This window comes from Musa acuminata, chromosome BXJ2-1, assembly GCF_036884655.1.
Source record: "Musa acuminata AAA Group cultivar baxijiao chromosome BXJ2-1, Cavendish_Baxijiao_AAA, whole genome shotgun sequence".
Classification (NCBI taxonomy): Eukaryota; Viridiplantae; Streptophyta; class Magnoliopsida; order Zingiberales; family Musaceae; genus Musa; species Musa acuminata.
This window is the reverse complement of record NC_088338.1, coordinates 26,919,252-26,937,314: the sequence shown is the minus strand read 5'-3', so window position 1 is coordinate 26,937,314 and position 18,063 is coordinate 26,919,252. Positions and strand designations below refer to the sequence as shown.

The window sequence follows — 18,063 nt, the reverse complement described above, 5'->3', positions numbered from 1 at the left end:
CACGGCAAGCGCGTGCTGAAACCATCGGCACTTTCTAGAACGATCTCGGAATCGCTATTGCGACCCCAATCCGTAAAGCTCTCTCTGAGCCCCTCGATACTGACTGCGTAGCGGTCACGACAAATTCCCAACCCCAAAACAATCGTCTCGGAGCTCTATGGGAGATGTTTCGTATCTCGGGACGCAAAAAGGTGTGCAACACGTGGAATTCCCAGGGGGTCACCCATCCTAGTACTACTCTAGCCCAAGCACGCTTAACTTCGGAGTTTTGATGGGATCCGGTGATTTAGTGCTGGCATTATCGCACCTGTTTCGCGTGCTTCGTCCCTCGCCTATGTGCACGTCGAGGTCGGCGCATCCACGTCCGGAGCCGCTTGCCCGTCACGAAATCGTCGATGCTTTCTCGAACGTTCACGAAATCCCTATTGCAAGCTCTTTCCGAGCCCTAACCCGACGATTGCGTGTCGGTCACGGCAAGCGAGTGCCGAAACCATCGGCACTTTCTAGAACGATCTCGGAATCGTTATTGCGACCCCAATCCGGAAAGCTCTCTCCGAGACCCTCGACACTGAATGCGTATCGGTCACGGAAAATTCCCTGCCCCAAAAATATCGTCTCGGAGGTCTAAGTGAGATGTTTCGTATCCCGGGACGCAAAAAGGAGTGCAACACGAGGAATTCCTAGGGGATCACCCAACCTAGTTCTACTCTGGCCCAAGCACGCTTAACTTCGGAGTTCTGATGGTATCCGGTGATTTACTGCTGGCATTATCGCACCCATTTCGCGAGCTTCATCCCTCGCCTATGTGCACGTCGCGGTCGGTGCATCAACGTCCGAAGCCTCTTGCCCGTCACGAAACCATCGGGGCTTTCTCAAACGTTCACGAAATCCCTATTGCAAGCTCTCTCCGAGCCCTAGCCCGACGACTGTGTATCGGTCACAGCAAGCGCGTGCCGAAACCATCGGCACTTTCTAGAACGATCTCGGAATCGCTATTGCGACCCCCATCCGAATAGCTCTCTCCGAGCCACTCGATACTGAATGCGTATCAGTCACGGAAAATTCCCAGCCCCAAAAATATCGTCTCGGAGGTCTAAGTGAGATGTTTCGAATCCCGGGACGCAAAAAGGAGTGCAACACGAGGAATTCCCAGGGGTCGCCCATCCTAGTTCTACTATGGCCCAAGCACGCTTAACTTCAGAGTTCTGATGGGATCCGGTGATTTACTTCTAGCATTATGGCACCCATTTCGTGTGCTTCGTCCCTCGCCTATGTGTACGTCGCGGTCGGCGCGTCAACGACGGGAGCCTCTTGCCCGTCACGAAACCGTCGGCGCTTTCTCAAACGTTCACGAAATCCCTATTACAAGGTCTCTCCGAGCCCTAGCCCGACGACGGCGTATCGGTCATGGCAAGCGTGTGCCGAAACCATCGGCACTTTCTAGAACGATCTCGGAATCGCTAGTGTGACCCCAATCAGGAAAGCTCTCTCCGAGCCCCTCGATACAATCGTCTCGGAGGTCTACGTGAGATGTTTCGTATCCCGGGACGCAAAAAGGAGTGCAACACGAGGACTTCCCAGGTGGTCACCCATCCTAGTTCTACTTTGGCCCAAGCACGCTTAACTTCGGAGTTCTGATGGGATCCGGTGATTTAGTGCTGGCATTATCGCACCCGTTTCGCGTTCTTCGTTCCTCGCCTATGTGCACGTCGTGTTCGGCGCATCAACGTCCGGAGACCCTTGCCCGTCATGAAACCGTCAGCGCTTTCTCGAACGTTCACGAAATCCCTATTTCAAGCTCTCTCCGAGCTCTAGCCCGACCACTGCGTGTCGGTCACGACAAGCGCGTGCCGAAACCATCGGCACTTTCTAGAACGATCTCGGAATCGCTATTGCGACCCCAATCCGGAAAGCTCTCTCCGAGCCCCTCGATACTGAATGCATATCGGTCTCGGAAAATTTCCAGCACCAAAAATATTGTCTCGGAGGTCTAAGTGAGATGTTTGATGTTTCGTATCCCGGGACGCAAAAAGGAGTGCTACACGATGACTTCCCAGGGGTTCACCCATCATAGTTCTACTCAGGCCCAAGAACGCTTAACTTCGGAGTTCTGATGGGTTCCGGTGAATTAATGCTGGCATTATCGCACCTGTTTCGAGTGCTTCGTACCTCGCCTATGTGCACGTCGCGGTCGGCGCATCAACGTCCGGACCTCTTGCCCGTCACGAAACCGTCGGTGCTTTCTCGAACGTTCATGAAATCCCTATTGCAAGCTCTCTCCGAGCCCTAGCCCGACGACTGCGTGTCGATCACGGCAAGCGAGTGCCGAAACCATCGGCACTTTCTAGAACGATCTCGGAATCGCTATTGCGACCCCAATCCGGAAAGCTCTCTCCGAGCCCGTCGATACTGAATGCGTATCGGTCACGGAAAATTCTCAGCCACAAAAATATCGTCTCGGAGGTCTAAGTGAGATGTTTCGTATCCCGGGACGCAAAAAGGAGTGCAACACGAGGAATTCCCAAGGGGTCACCCATCCTAGTTCTACTCTGGCCCAAGCACGCTTAACTTCGGAGTTCTGATGGGATCCGGTGATTTACTGCTGGCATTATCGCACCCGTTTCGCGTGCTTCGTCCCTCGCCTATGTGCACGTCGCGGTCGGCGCATCAACGTCCGAAGCCGGTTTCCCATCATGAAACTGTCGGCGCTTTCTCGAACGTTCACGAAATCCCTATTGCAAGCTCTCTCCTAGCCCTAGCCCGATGACTGCGTATAGGTCACGGCAAGCGCATGCGGAAACCATCGGCACTTTCTAGAACGATCTCGGAATCGCTATTGCGACGCCAATTAGTAAAGCTCTCTCCGAGCCCGTCGATACTGACTGCGTAGCGGTCACTACAAATTCCCAGCCCCAAAACAATCGTCTCGGAGGTCTACGTGAGATGTTTTTTATCCCGGGACGCAAAAAGGAGAGCAACACGAGGACTTCCCAGGGGGTCACCCATCCTAGTTCTACTCTGGCCCAAGCACGCTTAACTTCCAAGTTCTGATGGGATTCGGTGATTTAGTGCTGGCATTATCGCACCCGTTTCGCGTGCTTCGTCCCTTGTCTATGTGCACATCGCAGTCGGCGCATCAACGTCCGGAGCCCCTTGCCCGTCACAAAACTGTCGGCGCTCTCTCGAACGTTCACGAAATCCCTATTGCAAGCTCTCTCCGAGCCCTAGCCCAACGACTGTGTATCGGTCTCGGCAAGCGCGTTCTGAAACCATCGGCACTTTCTAGAATGATCTCGGAATCGCTATTGCGACTCCAATCCTAAAGCTCTCTCCGAGCCCCTCGATACTGACAGCGTAGCGGTCACGGCAAATTCCGAGCCCCAAAACAATCATCTCGGAGCTCTACGGGAGATGTTTCGTATCTCGGGACGCAAAAAGGAATGCAACACGAGGACTTCCCAGGGGGTCACCCTTCCTAGTACTACTATGGCCCAAGCACGCTTAACTTCGGAGTTCTGATGGGATCCGGTGATTTAGTGCTGGCATTATCGCACCCATTTCGCGTACTTCGTCCCTCGCCTTTGTGCACGTCGAGGTCGGCGCATCAATGTCCTGAGCCTCTAGCCCATCACGAAACCGTCGGTGCTTTCTCGAACGTTCATGAAATCCCTATTGCAAGCTCTCTCCGAGCCCTAGCCCGACGACTGCGTGTCGATCACGGCAAGCGAGTGCCGAAACCATCGGCACTTTCTAGAACGATCTCGGAATCGCTATTGCGACCCCAATCCGGAAAGCTCTCTCCGAGCCCCTCGATACTGAATGCGTATCGGTCACGGAAAATTCTCAGCCACAAAAATATCGTCTCGGAGGTCTAAGTGAGATGTTTCGTATCCCGGGACGCAAAAAGGAGTGCAACACGAGGAATTCCCAGGGGGTCACCCATCCTAGTTCTACTCTGGCCCAAGCACGCTTAACTTCGGAGTTCTGATCGGATCCGGTGATTTACTGATGGCATTATCGCACCCGTTTCGCGTGCTTCGTCCCTCGCCTATGTGCACGTCGCGGTCGGCGCATCAACGTCCGGAGCCGCTTGCCCATCATGAAACTGTCGGCGCTTTCTCGAACGTTCACGAAATCCCTATTGCAAGCTCTCTCCTAGCCCTAGCCCGATGACTGCGTATAGGTCACGGCAAGCGCATGCGGAAACCATCGGCACTTTCTAGAACGATCTCGGAATCGCTATTGCGACGCCAATTAGTAAAGCTCTCTCCGAGCCCGTCGATACTGACTACGTAGCGGTCACTACAAATTCCCAGCCCCAAAACAATCGTCTCGGAGGTCTACGTGAGATGTTTTTTATCCCGGGACGCAAAAAGGAGAGCAACACGAGGACTTCCCAGGGGGTCACCCATCCTAGTTCTACTCTGGCCCAAGCACGCTTAACTTCCAAGTTCTGATGGGATTCGGTGATTTAGTGCTGGCATTATCGCACCCGTTTCGCGTGCTTCGTCCCTTGTCTATGTGCACATCGCAGTCGGCGCATCAACGTCCGGAGCCCCTTGCCCGTCACAAAACTGTCGGCGCTCTCTCGAACGTTCACGAAATCCCTATTGCAAGCTCTCTCCGAGCCCTAGCCCAACGACTGTGTATCGGTCTCGGCAAACGCGTTCTGAAACCATCGGCACTTTCTAGAATGATCTCGGAATCGCTATTGCGACTCCAATCCTAAAGCTCTCTCCGAGCCCCTCGATACTGACAGCGTAGCGGTCACGGCAAATTCCGAGCCCCAAAACAATCATCTCGGAGCTCTACGGGAGATGTTTCGTATCTCGGGACGCAAAAAGGAATGCAACACGAGGACTTCCCAGGGGGTCACCCTTCCTAGTACTACTATGGCCCAAGCACGCTTAACTTCGGAGTTCTGATGGGATCCGGTGATTTAGTGCTGGCATTATCGCACCCATTTCGCGTACTTCGTCCCTCGCCTTTGTGCACGTCGAGGTCGGCGCATCAATGTCCTGAGCCTCTAGCCCATCACGAAACCGTCGGTGCTTTCTCGAACGTTCATGAAATCCCTATTGCAAGCTCTCTCCGAGCCCTAGCCCGACGACTGCGTGTCGATCACGGCAAGCGAGTGCCGAAACCATCGGCACTTTCTAGAACGATCTCGGAATCGCTATTGCGACCCCAATCCGGAAAGCTCTCTCCGAGCCCCTCGATACTGAATGCGTATCGGTCACGGAAAATTCTCAGCCACAAAAATATCATCTCGGAGGTCTAAGTGAGATGTTTCGTATCCCGGGACGCAAAAAGGAGTGCAACACAAGGACTTCCCAGGGGGTCACCCATCCTAGTACTACTCTGGCCCAAGCACGCTTAACTTCGGAGTTCTGATGGGATCCGGTGATTTAGTGCTGGCATTATCGCACTCGTTTCACGTGCTTCGCTCCTCGCCTATGTGCACGTCGAGGTCGGCGCATCAACGTCCGGAGTCTCTTGCCCGTCACGAAACCGTCGGTGCTTTCTCGACCGTTCATGAAATCCCTATTGCAAGCTCTCTCCGAGCCCTAGCCCGACGACTGCGTATCGGTCACGGCAAGCGCGTGCCGAAACAATCGGTACTCTCTAGAACGATCTCGGAATCGCTATTGTGACCCCAATCCGTAAAGCTCTCTCAGAGCCCCTCGATACTGACTACGTAGCGGTCCGGGCAAATTCCGATCCCCAAAACAATCGTCTCGGAGCTCTACGGGAGATGTTTATTATCTCAGGACGCAAAAAGGAGTGCAACACGAGGACTTCCCAGGGGGTCACCCATCCTAGTACTACTCTGGCCCAAGGACGCTTAACTTCGGAGTTCTAAAAGGATCCGGTGATTTAGTGCTGGCATTATCGCACTCGTTTCACGTGCTTCGCTCCTCGCCTATGTGCACGTCGAGGTCGGCGCATCAACGTCCGGAGCCTCTTGCCCATCACGAAACCGTCGGTGCTTTCTCGACCGTTCACGAAATCCCTATTGCAAGCTCTCTCCGAGCCCTCGCCCGACGACTGCGTATCGGTCACGACAAGCGAGTGCCGAAACCATCGGCACTTTCTAGAACGATCTCGGAATCGCTATTGCGACCCCAATCCGGAAAGCTCTCTCCGAGCCCCTCGATACTGAATGCGTATTGATCATGGAAAATTCACAGTCCCAAAAATATCTTCTCGGAGGTCTAAGTGAGATGTTACGTATCCCGGGACGCAAAAAGGAGTGCAACACGAGGAATTCCTAGGGGGTCACCCATCCTAATTCTACTCTGGCCCAAGCACGCTTAACTTCGGAGTTCTGATGGGATCCGGTGATTTAGCGCTGGCATTTTCGCACCCGTTTCGCGTGCTTCGTCCCTCGCCTTTGTGCACGTCGAGGTCGGCGCATCAACGTCCGGAGCCTCTTTCCCGTCACGAAACCGTCGGTGCTTTCTTGAACGTTCACTTCTAGAACGAGCTCAGAATCGCTATTGCGACCCCAATCCGGAAAGCTCTCTCCGAGCCCCTCGATACTAAATGCGTATCGGTCACGGAAACTTTCCAGCCCCAAAAATATTGTCTCGGAGGTCTAAGTGAGATGTTTCGTATCCCGGGACGCAAAAAGGAGTGCTACACGATGACTTCCCAGGGGTTCACCCATCATAGTTCTACTCAGGCCCAAGCACGCTTAACTTCGGAGTTCTGATGGGTTCCGGTGAATTAATGCTGGCATTATCGCACCTGTTTCGCGTGCTTCGTACCTCGCCTATGTGCACGTCGCGGTCGGCGCATCAACGTCCGGACCTCTTGCCCGTCACGAAACCGTCGGCGCTTTCTCGAACGTTCACGAAATCCCTATTACAAGCTCTCTCCGAGCCCTAGCCCGACGACTGCGTATCGGTCACGGCAAGCGCGTGCTGAAACCATCAGCACTTTCTAGAACGATCTTGAAATCGCTATTGCGACCCCAATCCGGAAAGCTCTCTCCGAGCCCCTCGATACGGACTGCGTAGAGGTCACGGCAAATTCCCAACCCCAAAACAATCGTCTCGGAGGTCTACGTGAGATGTTTCGTATACCGGGACGCAAAAAGGAGTGCAACACGAGGACTTCCCAGGGGGTCACCAATCCTAGTACTTCTCTGGCCGAAGCACGCTTGACTTCGGAGTTCTGATGGTATCCGGTGATTTAGTGCTGGCATTATCGCACCTGTTTAGCGTGCTTCGTCCCTCGCCTATGGGCACGTCGCGGTTGGCGCATGAACGTCCGGAGCCTCTTGCCCGTCACGAAACCGTCGGCGCTTTCTCGAACATTCATGAAATCCCTATTGCAAGCTCTCTCCAAGCCCTAGCCCGACGACTGCGTATCGGTCACGGCAAGCGCATGCCGAAACCATCAAAACTTTCTAGAACGATCTCGGAATCGCTATTGCGACCCCAATCCGGAAAGCTCTCTCCAAGCCCCTCGATACTGAATGCGTATCGGTGACGGAAAATTCCCAGCCCCAAAACAATCATCTCGGAGCTCTACGGGAGATGTTTCGTATCTCGGGATGCAAAAAGGAGTGCAACACAAGGACTTCCCAGGGGGTCACCCATCCTAGTACTACTCTTGCCCAAGCACGCGTAACTTCGGAGTTCTGATGGGATCCGGTGATTTAGTGCTGGCATTATCGCACCCGTTTCGCGTGCTTCATCCCTCGCCTATGTACACGTCGCGGTCGGTGCATCAACGTCCGGAGCCCCTTGCCCGTCCTGAAACCGTCGGCGCTTTCTCGAACGTTCACGAAATCCCTATTGCAAGCTCTCTCCGAGCCTTAGCCCAACGACTGCGTATCGGTCACAGCAAGCGCGTGCTGAAACCATCGGCACTTTCTAGAACGATCTCGGAATCGCTATTGCGACCCCAATCCGTAAAGCTCTCTCTGAGCCCCTTGATACTGACTGCGCAGCGGTCACGGCAAATTCCCAGCCCCAAAACAATCGTCTCGGAGGTCTACGTGAGATGTTTCGTATCCCGGGACGCAAAAAGGAGTGCAACACGAGGACTTCCCAGGGGTTCTCCCATCCTAGTACTTCTCTGGCCCAAGCACGCTTAACTTCAGAGTTCTGATGGGATCTGGTGATTTAGTGCTGGCATTATCGCACCCGTTTAGCGTGCTTCGTCCCTCGCCTATGTGCACGTCGCGGTCGGCGCATCAACATCCGGAGCCTCTTGCCCGTCACGAAACCGTCGGCGCTTTCTCAAACATTCACAAAATCCCTATTGCAAGCTCTCTCCGAGCCCTAGCCCGACGACTGCGTATCGGTCACGGCAAGCGCATGCCGAAACCATCAGCACTTTCTAGAACGATCTCGGAATCGCTATTGCGACCCCAATCCGGAAACCTCTCTCCAAGCCCCTTGATACTGAATGCGTATCAGTCACGAAAAATTCCCAGCCCCAAAAATATTGTCTCGGAGGTCTAAGTGAGATGTTTCGTATCCCGGGACGCAAAAAGGAGTGCAACACGAGGACTTCCCAGGGGGTCACCCATCCTAGTTCGACTCTGGCCGAAGCACGCTTAACTTCGGAGTTATGATGGGATCCGGTGATTTTGTGTTGGCATTATCGCACCCGTTTCACGTGCTTCATCCCTCGCCTATGTGCACATCGCGGTCGGCGCATCAACGTCCGGAGCCCCTTGCCCGTCACAAAACTGTCGGCGCTCTCTCGAACGTTCACGAAATCCCTATTGCAAGCTCTCTCCGAGCCCTAGCCCAACGACTGCGTATCGGTCACGGCAAGCGCGTACCGAAACCATCGGCACTCTCTAGAATGATCTCGGAATCGCTACTGCGACCCCAATCCGTAAAGCTCTCTCCAAGCCCCTCGATACTGACTGCGTAGCGGTCCGGGCAAATTCCGAGCCCCAAAACAATCGTCTCGGAGCTCTACGGGAGATGTTTCGTATCTCGGGACGCAAAAAGGAGTGCAACACGAGGACTTCCCAGGGGGTCACCCATCTTAGTACTACTCTGGTCCAAGCACGCTTAACTTCGGAGTTCTGATGGGATCCGGTGATTTAGTGCTGGCATTATCGCACCCGTTTCGTGTGCTTCGTCCCTCGCCTATGTGCACGTCGAGGTCGGCGCATCAACGTCCGGAGCCTCTTGACCGTCACGAAACCATCGGTGCTTTCTCGACCGTTCACGAAATCCCTATTGCAAGCTCTCACCGAGCCCTAGCCCGACGACTGCGTATCGGTCACGGCAAGCACCTGCCGAAACCATCGACACTTTCTAGAACGATCTCGTAATCGCTATTGCGACCCCAATCTGGAAAGCTCTCTCTTAGCCCCTCGATACTGAATGCGTATCGGTCACGGAAAATTCCCAGCCCCAAAAATATCGTCTTGGAGGTCTAAGTGAGATGTTTCGTATCCCGGGACGCAAAAAGGAGTGCAACACGAGGAATTCCCAGGGGGTCACCCTTCCTAGTTCTACTCTGGCCCAAGCGCACTTAACTTCGGAGTTCTGATGGGATACGGTGATTTAGTGCTGGCATAATCGCACCCATTCTGTGTGCTTCGTCCCTCGCCTTTGTACACGTCGAGGTCGGCGCATCAACGTCCGGAGCCTCTTTCCCGTCACGAAACCGTCGGTGCTTTCTCGAACGTTCACGAAATCCCTATTGCAAGCTCTCTCCGGGCCGTAGCATGACGACTGCGTATCGGTCACGACAAGCGCGTGCTGAAACCATCAGCACTTTCTAGAACGATCTCGGAATCGCTATTGCGACCCCAATCCGGAAAGCTCTCTCCGAGCCCCTCGATACGAACTGCGTAGCGGTTACGGCAAATTCCCAGCCCCAAAACAATCGTCTCGGAGGTCTACGTGAGATGTTTCGTATCCCGGGACGCAAAAAGGAGTGCAACACGAGGACTTCCCAAGGGGTCACCCATCCTAGTACTTCTCTGGCCCAAGCACGCTTAACTTCGAAATTCTAATGGGATCCGGTGATTTAGTGCTGGCATTATCGCACCCGTTATCATGCTTCGTCCTCGCCTATGTGCACATCGCGGTCGGCGCATCAACGTCCGGAGCCCCTTGCCCGTCACGGAAAGCTTTCGTATCCCGAGGACTTCCCTGGGGGTCAGCCATCCTAGTTCGACTCTGGCCCAAGCACGCTTAACTTCAGAGTTCAGATGGGATCCGGTGATTTAGTGCTGGCATTATCGTACCCGTTTCGCGTGCTTCATCCCTCGCCTATGTGCACATCGCGGTCGGCGCATCAACGTCCGGAGCCCCTTGCTCGTCACGAAACCGTCGACACTTTCTCGAACGTTCACGAAATCCCTATTGCAAGCTCTCTCCGAGCCCTAGTCCAAGGACTGCGTATCGGTCACGGCAAGCGCATGCCGAAACCATCGGCACTCTCTAGAATGATCTCGGAATCGCTATTGCGACGCCAATCCATAAAGCTCTCTCCGAGCCCCTCGATACTGACTGCGTAGCAGTCCGGGCAAATTCCGAGCCCCAAAACAATCGTCTCGGAGCTCTACGGGAGATGTTTCGTTTCTCGGGACGCAAAAAGGAGTGCAACACGAGGACTTCCCAGGGGGTCACCCATATTAGTACTACTCTGGCCCAAGCACGCTTTGTTGAATCTCGGATTTTGATGATATAATCAATTGGTGGGTTAATTGATATAATCCATATTATTGAGTTAAGTGTGCAGGATTAACTACGATAACCAGAAAACATAAAGCAAGGATACTGGAGTCGAGCTCGATGGACGTTTAAGAGACCGAAAAATCACCGGAGATGCTGCCGGAACCAACCGAGAAGAAATCGGGAACGTGTCGGAAGTTCGCCGAAGAAATCGTCGGAGGTTCACGGAGATCACCGAGAAGGCTCGGCTACTCGTTAAAGTCATCACAAGATCGGGAGCTTGATGGGAGTCCGTCGGAAGAAGCTCGTCGGAAAGCTCGCCGAAACAAGACTCGACGTTCGCGGTTGAAAGCTTGCTTAGGATGTGTTTTTGTTATGTAGTTCACTTGTAATTAGGATTAGGATTAAGAGATAATCCTATATCCTGATTAGGGGCCAACTGGGCCCAAAGTCAGATATGGTTTGGGCTTAAATTAAGCCAAACCAGTGAAATCGGAGTGCCAGGCGGTGGCACCGCCTGGCTGGGCGGTGACACCTCCTTGGTTGGGCGGTTGCACCGTCCAGCACCCGAGCGCTGGGCGGTGGCACCGCCTGGCTGGGCGGTGGCACCTCCAGCACCGGGAACCCTAAGAGAATTCAAATTTTGGAGCCCAAATTTGAATCCTCTTGAGGCCTATAAATACCCCTCAAATCTCAGCTGAGGTTACAACTTTTGAGAAGCATTTTGATTGAGAGAAAAGTCTTAGAAAGTCTTAGCAAGTCTTGTTTTCAATTTGCTAGAGAGTTCTCCTCCTCCTTTCTTATTGAAAATTTGTAAGAGGTTGAGCTGCTTGTAAAAGGTTGTAAGAGGGGTGTTTACCCTTCCATTTCAAGAGATTTGCTAGTGGAAGGTGGGAGCCTCATCGAAGAGGGGCATCGCAAGTGGAGTAGGTCATTTGACCGAACCACTCTAAAAATCGGCGTAATCTCTAGTTTGCATTTTATTATTGTCATTTACATTACTGCAAATCTTCTTACTGCTTTAGTTCCTTATTACCCTTGCTGCGCAATTTTAAGAATACGCTTTCAAGTTAAACTTTCCAAGTTCCGTTCTTATCGTACGAAAGATTTTGTTAAAATCGAAGTTTTAATCCGCTGCACTAATTCACCCCCCCCTCTTAGTGCTGCTCCGATCCTAACAAGTGGTATCAGAGCAAGGTTATCTCTCATATTTGGTTTAATACCCAAGAGAGATGGCTTACTCCGGCATGCAAGAGGGCCATTCTATTGCACGACCACCTTTGTTTAATGGGTCGGATTAGACATATTGGAAGACTCGCATGAGAATCTTCCTCATTTCTATGGACTTTGAGCTTTGGTCTATTGTCGAGAATGGATTTCAAAAATCTTCTCTTCCGATGAGCGAATGGAATGAATCGGAGAAGAAGGTTTTTGCTTTAAATGCAAAGGCTATGAATGCCTTGTTTTGTGCATTAGACAAAAACGAATTTAATCGTGTTTCAATGTGTGATTCGGTTTTTGATATTTGGAGAACTCTTGAGGTCACTCATGAAGGCACTAGCCGAGTGAAAGAGTCCAAAATCAACATCTTGTGCACTCTTACGAACTTTTCCGAATGAAACCAAGTGAGTCCATCGGAGACATGTACACCCGGTTTACGGATGTCATCAATGGACTCAAAGCTCTTGGTAAAGATTTTACTAACTTTGAACTAGTAACTAAAATTTTAAGATCCCTCCCTAAAAGTTGGGATCCAAAAGTTACGGCCATTCAAGAGGCCAAAGACCTTAAAGCATTCCCTCTTGAAGAACTCATTGGGTCTCTAATGACCTACGAAATGACATGTCAAGCTCATGACGAGCTCGAGAACCCCCTTCCAAAGAACAGGAAGGATATGGCACTCAAATCACAAGAAGACCACTTGAAAGGAACATCAAGTGATGAGGACAGTGACAATGACATTGCACTTTTGACTCAAAAATTTAAAAAATATTTAAGAAAGAACAAACTTAAAAATAATGTAAAAAATAAATTTGAACAAAAGAAGGACCAAGTGATTTGCTATGAATGCAAAAAACCGGGACACTACAAGAACGATTGTCCTCAAGCCAAAAAGAGGACATCAAAGAAGAAAGCGCTCAAGGCAACATGGGATGATTCAAGCGCGTCCGAAGAAGAGTCCAACACCGAGCAAGTTGCTCATTATGCGCTAATGGCTTTAGGAGAAGAGGTATGTGATTTATTTAATGAAGATTTATCTCTTGAAGAACTCTCTATCGCTTTTCATGAATTATTTGATGAATGTAGAACTATTAGCAAGAAGTTAAGTATCTTAAAGAAAGAGCATGCTTTGCTACAAGATAAGTTTGATAGTCTTCAAACTCCTCCATGCTCTAAGTGTGAGCATTTAGAAGCAATAAAAAATGAAAATTTGCTTCTTAAGGAAACCTTAAACAAGTTTAAGGTTAGTAGCAAAGGATTAGATATGATCCTTGCACACAAGGGTCACATCGCAAAAAGAAATGGAATTGGATTTGTAAAAGGATTACATCAAAATCCAACCACTTTCATAAAAGGACCTACATTACATGTTTCCTCTTATAAGAGGTTGAGCTGCTTGTAAAAGGTTGTAAGAGGGGTGTTTACCCTTCCATTTCAAGAGATTTGCTAGTGGAAGGTGGGAGCCTCATCGAAGAGGGGCATCGCAAGTGGAGTAGGTCATTTGACCGAACCACTCTAAAAATCGGCGTAATCTCTGGTTTGCATTTTATTATTGTCATTTACATTACTGCAAATCTTCTTACTGCTTTAGTTCCTTATTACCCTTGCTGCGCAATTTTAAGAATACGCTTTCAAGTTAAACTTTTCAAGTTCCGTTCTTATCGTACGAAAGATTATGTTAAAATCGAAGTTTTAATCCGCTGCACTAATTCACCCCCCCCTATTAGTGCCGCTCCGATCCTAACACGCTTAACTTCGGAGTTCTGATGGGATCCGGTGATTTAGTGCTGGCATTATCGCACCCGTTTCGCGTGCTTCGTCCCTCGCCTATGTGCACGTCGAGGTCGGCGCATCAACGTCCGGAGCCTCTTGCCCGTCACGAAACCGTCGGTGCTTTCTCGACCGTTCATAAAATCCCTATTGCAATCTCTCTCCGAGCCCTAGCCCGACGACTGCGTATCGGTCACGGCAAGCGAGTGCCGAAACCATCGGCACTTTCTAGAACGATCTCGGAGTCACTATTGCGACCTCAATCCGGAAAGCTCTCTCCAAGCCCCTCGATACTGAATGCGTATCGATCACGGAAAATTCCCAGCCCCAAAAATATCGTCTCGGAGGTCTAGGTGAGATGTTTCGTATCCGGGGACGTAAAAAGGAGTGCAACACGAGGAATTCCCAGGGGTCACCCATCCTAGTTCGACTCTGGCCTAAGCACGCTTAACTTTGGAGTTCTGATGGGATCCGGTGATTTAGTGCTGGCATTATCGCACCCGTTTCGCATGCTTCGTCCCTCGCCTTTGTGCACGTCGAGGTCGGCGCATCAACGTCCGGAGCCTCTTGCCCGTCATGAAACCGTCGGTGCTTTCTCGAACGTTCACGAAATCCCTATTGCAAGATCTCTCCAAGCCCTAGCCCAACGACTGCGTATCGGTCCCGGCAAGCGCGTGCCCAAACCATCGGCACTTTCTAGAACGATCTTGGAATCGCTATTGCGACCCCAATCCGTAAATCTCTCTCCAAGCCCCTCGATACTGACTGCGTAGCGGTCACGGTAAATTCCGAGCCCCAAAACAATCGTCTCGGAGCTCTACGGGAGATGTTTCGTATCTTGAGACGCAAAAAGGAGTGCAACACGAGGACTTCCCACGGGGTCACCCATCCTAGTACTACTCTGGCCCAAGCACGCTTAACTTCGGAGTTCTGATGGGATCCGGTGATTTAGTGCTAGCATTATCGCACCCGTTTCGCGTGCTTCGTCCCTCGCCTATGTGCACGTCGCGGTCGGCGCATCAACGTCCGGAGCCTCTTGCTCGTCACGAAACCGTCGGCGCTTTCTCGAACGTTCACGAAATCCCTATTACAAGATCTCTCCGAACCCTAGCCCGACGACTGCGTATCGGTCACGGCAAGCCCGTGCTAAAACCATCAGCACTTTCTAGAACGATCTCGGAATCGCTATTGCGACCCCAATCCGGAAAGCTCTCTCCGAGCCCCTCGATACGGACTGCGTAGCGGTCACGGCAAATTCCGAGCCCCAAAACAATCGTCTCGGAGGTCTAAGTGAGATGTTTCGTATCCCGGGACGCAAAAAGGAGTGCAACACGAGGACTTCCCAGGGGGTCACCCATCCTAGTACTACTCTGGCCCAAGCAGGCTTAACTTCGGAGTTCTAATGGGATCCGATGATTTAGTGCTGGCATTATCGCACCCGTTTCGCGTGCTTCGTCTCATGCCTATTTGCACGTCGCGGTCGGCGCATCAACGTCCGGAGCCTCTTGCCCGTCACGAAACCGTCGGCGCTTTCTCGAACGTTCACAAAATCCCTATTGCAAGCTCTCTCCGAGCCCTAGCCCGACGACTGCGTATCGGTCACGGCAAGCGCGTGTCGAAACCATCGGCACATTCTAGAACGATCTCGGAATCGCTATTGCGACCCCAATCCGGAAAGCTCTCTCCAAGCCCCTCGATACTGAATGCGTATCGGTGACGAAAAATTCCCAGCCCCAAAAATATTATCTCGGAGGTCTAAGTGAGATGTTTCGTATCCCGGGACACAAAAAGGAGTGCAACACGAGGACTTCCCAGGGAGTCACCCATCCTAGTTCCACTCTGGCCCAACCACGCTTAACTTCGGAGTTCTGATTGGATCCGGTGATTTTGTGCTGGCATTATCGCACCCGTTTCGCGTGCATCATCCCTCGCCTATGTGCACGTCGCGGTCGGCGCATCAACGTCCGGAGCCCCTTGCCCGTCACGAAACCGTTGGCGCTTTCTCGAACGTTCACGAAATCCCTATTACAAGATCTCTCCGAACCCTAGCCCGACGACTGCGTATCGGTCACGGCAAGCCCGTGCTAAAACCATCAGCACTTTCTAGAACGATCTCGGAATCGCTATTGCGACCCCAATCCGGAAAGCTCTCTCCGAGCCCCTCGATACGGACTGCGTAGCGGTCACGGCAAATTCCGAGCCCCAAAACAATCGTCTCGGAGGTCTAAGTGAGATGTTTCGTATCCCGGGACGCAAAAAGGAGTGCAACACGAGGACTTCCCAGGGGGTCACCCATCCTAGTACTACTCTGGCCCAAGCAGGCTTAACTTCGGAGTTCTAATGGGATCCGATGATTTAGTGCTGGCATTATCGCACCCGTTTCGCGTGCTTCGTCCCTTGCCTATTTGCACGTCGCGGTCGGCGCATCAACGTCCGGAGCCTCTTGCCCGTCACGAAACCGTCGGCGCTTTCTCGAACGTTCACAAAATCCCTATTGCAAGCCCTCTCCAAGCCCTAGCCCGACGACTGCGTATCGGTCACGGCAAGCGCATGCCGAAACCATCGGCACTTTCTAGAACGATCTCGGAATCGCTATTGCGACCCCAATCCGGAAAGCTCTCTCCAAGTCCCTCGATACTGAATGCGTATCGGTGACAGAAAATTCCTAGCCCCAAAAATATTGTCTCGGTGGTCTAAGTGAGATGTTTCGTATCCCGGGACGCAAAAAGGAGTGCAACACGAGGACTTCCCAGGGAGTAACCCATCCTAGTTCTACTCTGGCCCAACCACGCTTAACTTCGGAGTTCTGATGGGATCCGGTGATTTTGTGCTGGCATTATCGCACCCGTTTCGCGTGCATCGTCCCTCGCCTATGTGCACGTCGCAGTCGGCGCATCAACGTCCGAAGCCCCTTGCCCGTCACGAAACCGTTGGCGCTTTCTCGAACGTTCACGAAATCCCTATTACAAGCTCTCTCCGAGCCCAAGCCCGACGACGGCGTATCGGTCACGGCAAGCGTGTGCCGAAACCATCGGCACTTTCTAGAACGATCTCGGAATCGCAATTGCGACCCCAATCCGGAAAGCTCTCTCCGAGCCCCTCGATACTGACTGCATAGCGGTCCGGGAAAATTCCGAGCCCCAAAACAATCGTCTCGGAGCTCTACGGGAGATGTTTCGTATCTCGGGACGTAAAAAGGAGTGCAACACGAGGACTTCCCAGGGGGTCACCCATATTAGTACTACTCTGGCCCAAGCACGCTTAACTTCGGAGTTCTGATGGGATCCGGTGATTTAGTGCTGGCATTATCGCACCCGTTTCGCGTGCTTCGTCCCTCGCCTATGTGCACGTCGAGGTCGGTGCATCAACGTCCGAAGCCTCTTGCCCGTCACGAAACCGTCGGTGCTTTCTCGACCGTTCACAAAATCCCTATTGCAAGCTCTCTCCGTGTAATATCCCTCACTTTTGAAGATTATTAATAAAGATTTATTTATAAAATCGGAGGACCTATATGTAAATATGGAAATTTTAAGGACTAAACTGTTAAGTTGTAAAAAGAAGAAAATAAAGAAAACCGAAAACTTCGGTTTTATCCCACCGCCTCCCACGCGAAGGAGAAACAGAGAGAAGCGGTGGGGCGTGGGGAGAAGAAGAAGAGAAGAAGAGGGAAAAGAAGAGAGGAAGAAGAGGGAGAAGAGAAGAAAAGAAGAAGTAGAAGAGAGGGAAGATGGAGAGGAGAAAGAGAGGCAGCTGCAGCAGCTAGGGCTGCAGCACCTCTGTTTCCCGCTGGTGGAAACAGAGGAGAGGATGTGTGGGGTGTTGAGGATGAAAAGGGAAGAAGAAGAAGAAGAAGAAGAAGAAGAAGAAGAAGAAGAAGAAGAAGAAGAAGAAGAAGAGAGGAGGATAGCTGCGGCAAGGCTGCAGCGAGGAGGTGTGTGGCCTTGGGGAGGAAAAGGGAAGAGGAGAAGAAGAGAAGGAGAAGAAGAGGTAAAAGAGAGGGAAGACGGAGAGGAGCGAGAGGTGGCAGCAGCTAGGGCTGCAGCACCTCTGTTTCCTGCAGGTGGAAACAGAGGAGACGTGTGGGGTGTCGGGTAGGAGAAGAGCAGAAGAAGAAGAAGAGGAAGAGAAGAGGAAGAGGAAGCAGGAGAAGAGGTTGTGATACCTCTGTTCCCTGCAGAGGAAACAGAGGAGAGGGTGTGTGTGACGCCGGGAAGAAGAAGGGGAGGAAGGAGAAGAAGAGAAGAAGAAGAAAGGAAGGAGAAGGAAGAGGAGAAGGGAAAGAAGTAGCTGCAGCTGTGGCTGTGGCAGCTGCAGCTATGGCAGGGAAAGAGGAGAGAAAGGAAGAAGGGAAGGAGAGGAAGAAGAGAAGGGAAAGAAGGGGCTGCGGCTGCGGCGATGGCAGCTGCAGTTG

General features: G+C 52.0%; 15 non-coding genes and 15 pseudogenes across 15 annotated transcripts; all 30 read right to left on the bottom strand.

The window, feature by feature from the left end:
* Positions 1 to 190: 190 nt before the first annotated feature.
* On the bottom strand, positions 191 to 309 carry LOC135599682 (5S ribosomal RNA). Its single transcript, XR_010482028.1, has one exon. It is a non-coding gene; the product is annotated as a 5S ribosomal RNA (ribosomal RNA).
* A 350-nt stretch (positions 310 to 659) lies between these two features.
* LOC135603561 (5S ribosomal RNA) lies at positions 660 to 778 on the bottom strand (annotated as a pseudogene).
* A 350-nt stretch (positions 779 to 1,128) lies between these two features.
* Positions 1,129 to 1,246, bottom strand: LOC135599381 (5S ribosomal RNA; annotated as a pseudogene).
* A 310-nt stretch (positions 1,247 to 1,556) lies between these two features.
* LOC135599874 (5S ribosomal RNA) lies at positions 1,557 to 1,675 on the bottom strand. The gene has a single exon (XR_010482215.1). It is a non-coding gene; the product is annotated as a 5S ribosomal RNA (ribosomal RNA).
* A 357-nt stretch (positions 1,676 to 2,032) lies between these two features.
* Positions 2,033 to 2,151, bottom strand: LOC135599361 (5S ribosomal RNA; annotated as a pseudogene).
* A 349-nt stretch (positions 2,152 to 2,500) lies between these two features.
* Positions 2,501 to 2,619, bottom strand: LOC135600316 (5S ribosomal RNA). Its single transcript, XR_010482641.1, has one exon. It is a non-coding gene; the product is annotated as a 5S ribosomal RNA (ribosomal RNA).
* A 350-nt stretch (positions 2,620 to 2,969) lies between these two features.
* On the bottom strand, positions 2,970 to 3,088 carry LOC135601630 (5S ribosomal RNA; annotated as a pseudogene).
* A 349-nt stretch (positions 3,089 to 3,437) lies between these two features.
* On the bottom strand, positions 3,438 to 3,556 carry LOC135599778 (5S ribosomal RNA). The gene has a single exon (XR_010482121.1). It is a non-coding gene; the product is annotated as a 5S ribosomal RNA (ribosomal RNA).
* Positions 3,557 to 3,906: 350 nt separating this feature from the next.
* LOC135602728 (5S ribosomal RNA) lies at positions 3,907 to 4,025 on the bottom strand (annotated as a pseudogene).
* Positions 4,026 to 4,375: 350 nt separating this feature from the next.
* On the bottom strand, positions 4,376 to 4,494 carry LOC135601629 (5S ribosomal RNA; annotated as a pseudogene).
* Positions 4,495 to 4,843: 349 nt separating this feature from the next.
* Positions 4,844 to 4,962, bottom strand: LOC135599777 (5S ribosomal RNA). The gene has a single exon (XR_010482120.1). It is a non-coding gene; the product is annotated as a 5S ribosomal RNA (ribosomal RNA).
* Positions 4,963 to 5,312: 350 nt separating this feature from the next.
* Positions 5,313 to 5,431, bottom strand: LOC135599566 (5S ribosomal RNA). Its single transcript, XR_010481920.1, has one exon. It is a non-coding gene; the product is annotated as a 5S ribosomal RNA (ribosomal RNA).
* Positions 5,432 to 5,781: 350 nt separating this feature from the next.
* Positions 5,782 to 5,900, bottom strand: LOC135600099 (5S ribosomal RNA). Its single transcript, XR_010482430.1, has one exon. It is a non-coding gene; the product is annotated as a 5S ribosomal RNA (ribosomal RNA).
* Positions 5,901 to 6,250: 350 nt separating this feature from the next.
* Positions 6,251 to 6,369, bottom strand: LOC135601637 (5S ribosomal RNA; annotated as a pseudogene).
* Positions 6,370 to 6,633: 264 nt separating this feature from the next.
* On the bottom strand, positions 6,634 to 6,752 carry LOC135604574 (5S ribosomal RNA; annotated as a pseudogene).
* A 349-nt stretch (positions 6,753 to 7,101) lies between these two features.
* On the bottom strand, positions 7,102 to 7,220 carry LOC135603598 (5S ribosomal RNA; annotated as a pseudogene).
* Positions 7,221 to 7,570: 350 nt separating this feature from the next.
* LOC135601099 (5S ribosomal RNA) lies at positions 7,571 to 7,689 on the bottom strand. Its single transcript, XR_010483403.1, has one exon. It is a non-coding gene; the product is annotated as a 5S ribosomal RNA (ribosomal RNA).
* A 350-nt stretch (positions 7,690 to 8,039) lies between these two features.
* Positions 8,040 to 8,158, bottom strand: LOC135599650 (5S ribosomal RNA). Its single transcript, XR_010481997.1, has one exon. It is a non-coding gene; the product is annotated as a 5S ribosomal RNA (ribosomal RNA).
* A 350-nt stretch (positions 8,159 to 8,508) lies between these two features.
* LOC135604358 (5S ribosomal RNA) lies at positions 8,509 to 8,627 on the bottom strand (annotated as a pseudogene).
* Positions 8,628 to 8,977: 350 nt separating this feature from the next.
* On the bottom strand, positions 8,978 to 9,096 carry LOC135599668 (5S ribosomal RNA). Its single transcript, XR_010482014.1, has one exon. It is a non-coding gene; the product is annotated as a 5S ribosomal RNA (ribosomal RNA).
* Positions 9,097 to 9,446: 350 nt separating this feature from the next.
* On the bottom strand, positions 9,447 to 9,565 carry LOC135602673 (5S ribosomal RNA; annotated as a pseudogene).
* Positions 9,566 to 9,915: 350 nt separating this feature from the next.
* Positions 9,916 to 10,034, bottom strand: LOC135599781 (5S ribosomal RNA). Its single transcript, XR_010482124.1, has one exon. It is a non-coding gene; the product is annotated as a 5S ribosomal RNA (ribosomal RNA).
* A 78-nt stretch (positions 10,035 to 10,112) lies between these two features.
* On the bottom strand, positions 10,113 to 10,233 carry LOC135599445 (5S ribosomal RNA; annotated as a pseudogene).
* A 3,803-nt stretch (positions 10,234 to 14,036) lies between these two features.
* Positions 14,037 to 14,154, bottom strand: LOC135602827 (5S ribosomal RNA; annotated as a pseudogene).
* A 350-nt stretch (positions 14,155 to 14,504) lies between these two features.
* On the bottom strand, positions 14,505 to 14,623 carry LOC135599645 (5S ribosomal RNA). The gene has a single exon (XR_010481992.1). It is a non-coding gene; the product is annotated as a 5S ribosomal RNA (ribosomal RNA).
* Positions 14,624 to 14,973: 350 nt separating this feature from the next.
* LOC135599670 (5S ribosomal RNA) lies at positions 14,974 to 15,092 on the bottom strand. Its single transcript, XR_010482016.1, has one exon. It is a non-coding gene; the product is annotated as a 5S ribosomal RNA (ribosomal RNA).
* A 350-nt stretch (positions 15,093 to 15,442) lies between these two features.
* LOC135603651 (5S ribosomal RNA) lies at positions 15,443 to 15,561 on the bottom strand (annotated as a pseudogene).
* Positions 15,562 to 15,911: 350 nt separating this feature from the next.
* LOC135599669 (5S ribosomal RNA) lies at positions 15,912 to 16,030 on the bottom strand. Its single transcript, XR_010482015.1, has one exon. It is a non-coding gene; the product is annotated as a 5S ribosomal RNA (ribosomal RNA).
* A 350-nt stretch (positions 16,031 to 16,380) lies between these two features.
* On the bottom strand, positions 16,381 to 16,499 carry LOC135602273 (5S ribosomal RNA; annotated as a pseudogene).
* A 350-nt stretch (positions 16,500 to 16,849) lies between these two features.
* Positions 16,850 to 16,968, bottom strand: LOC135599738 (5S ribosomal RNA). The gene has a single exon (XR_010482081.1). It is a non-coding gene; the product is annotated as a 5S ribosomal RNA (ribosomal RNA).
* Between the last annotated feature and the right edge of the window lie 1,095 nt (positions 16,969 to 18,063).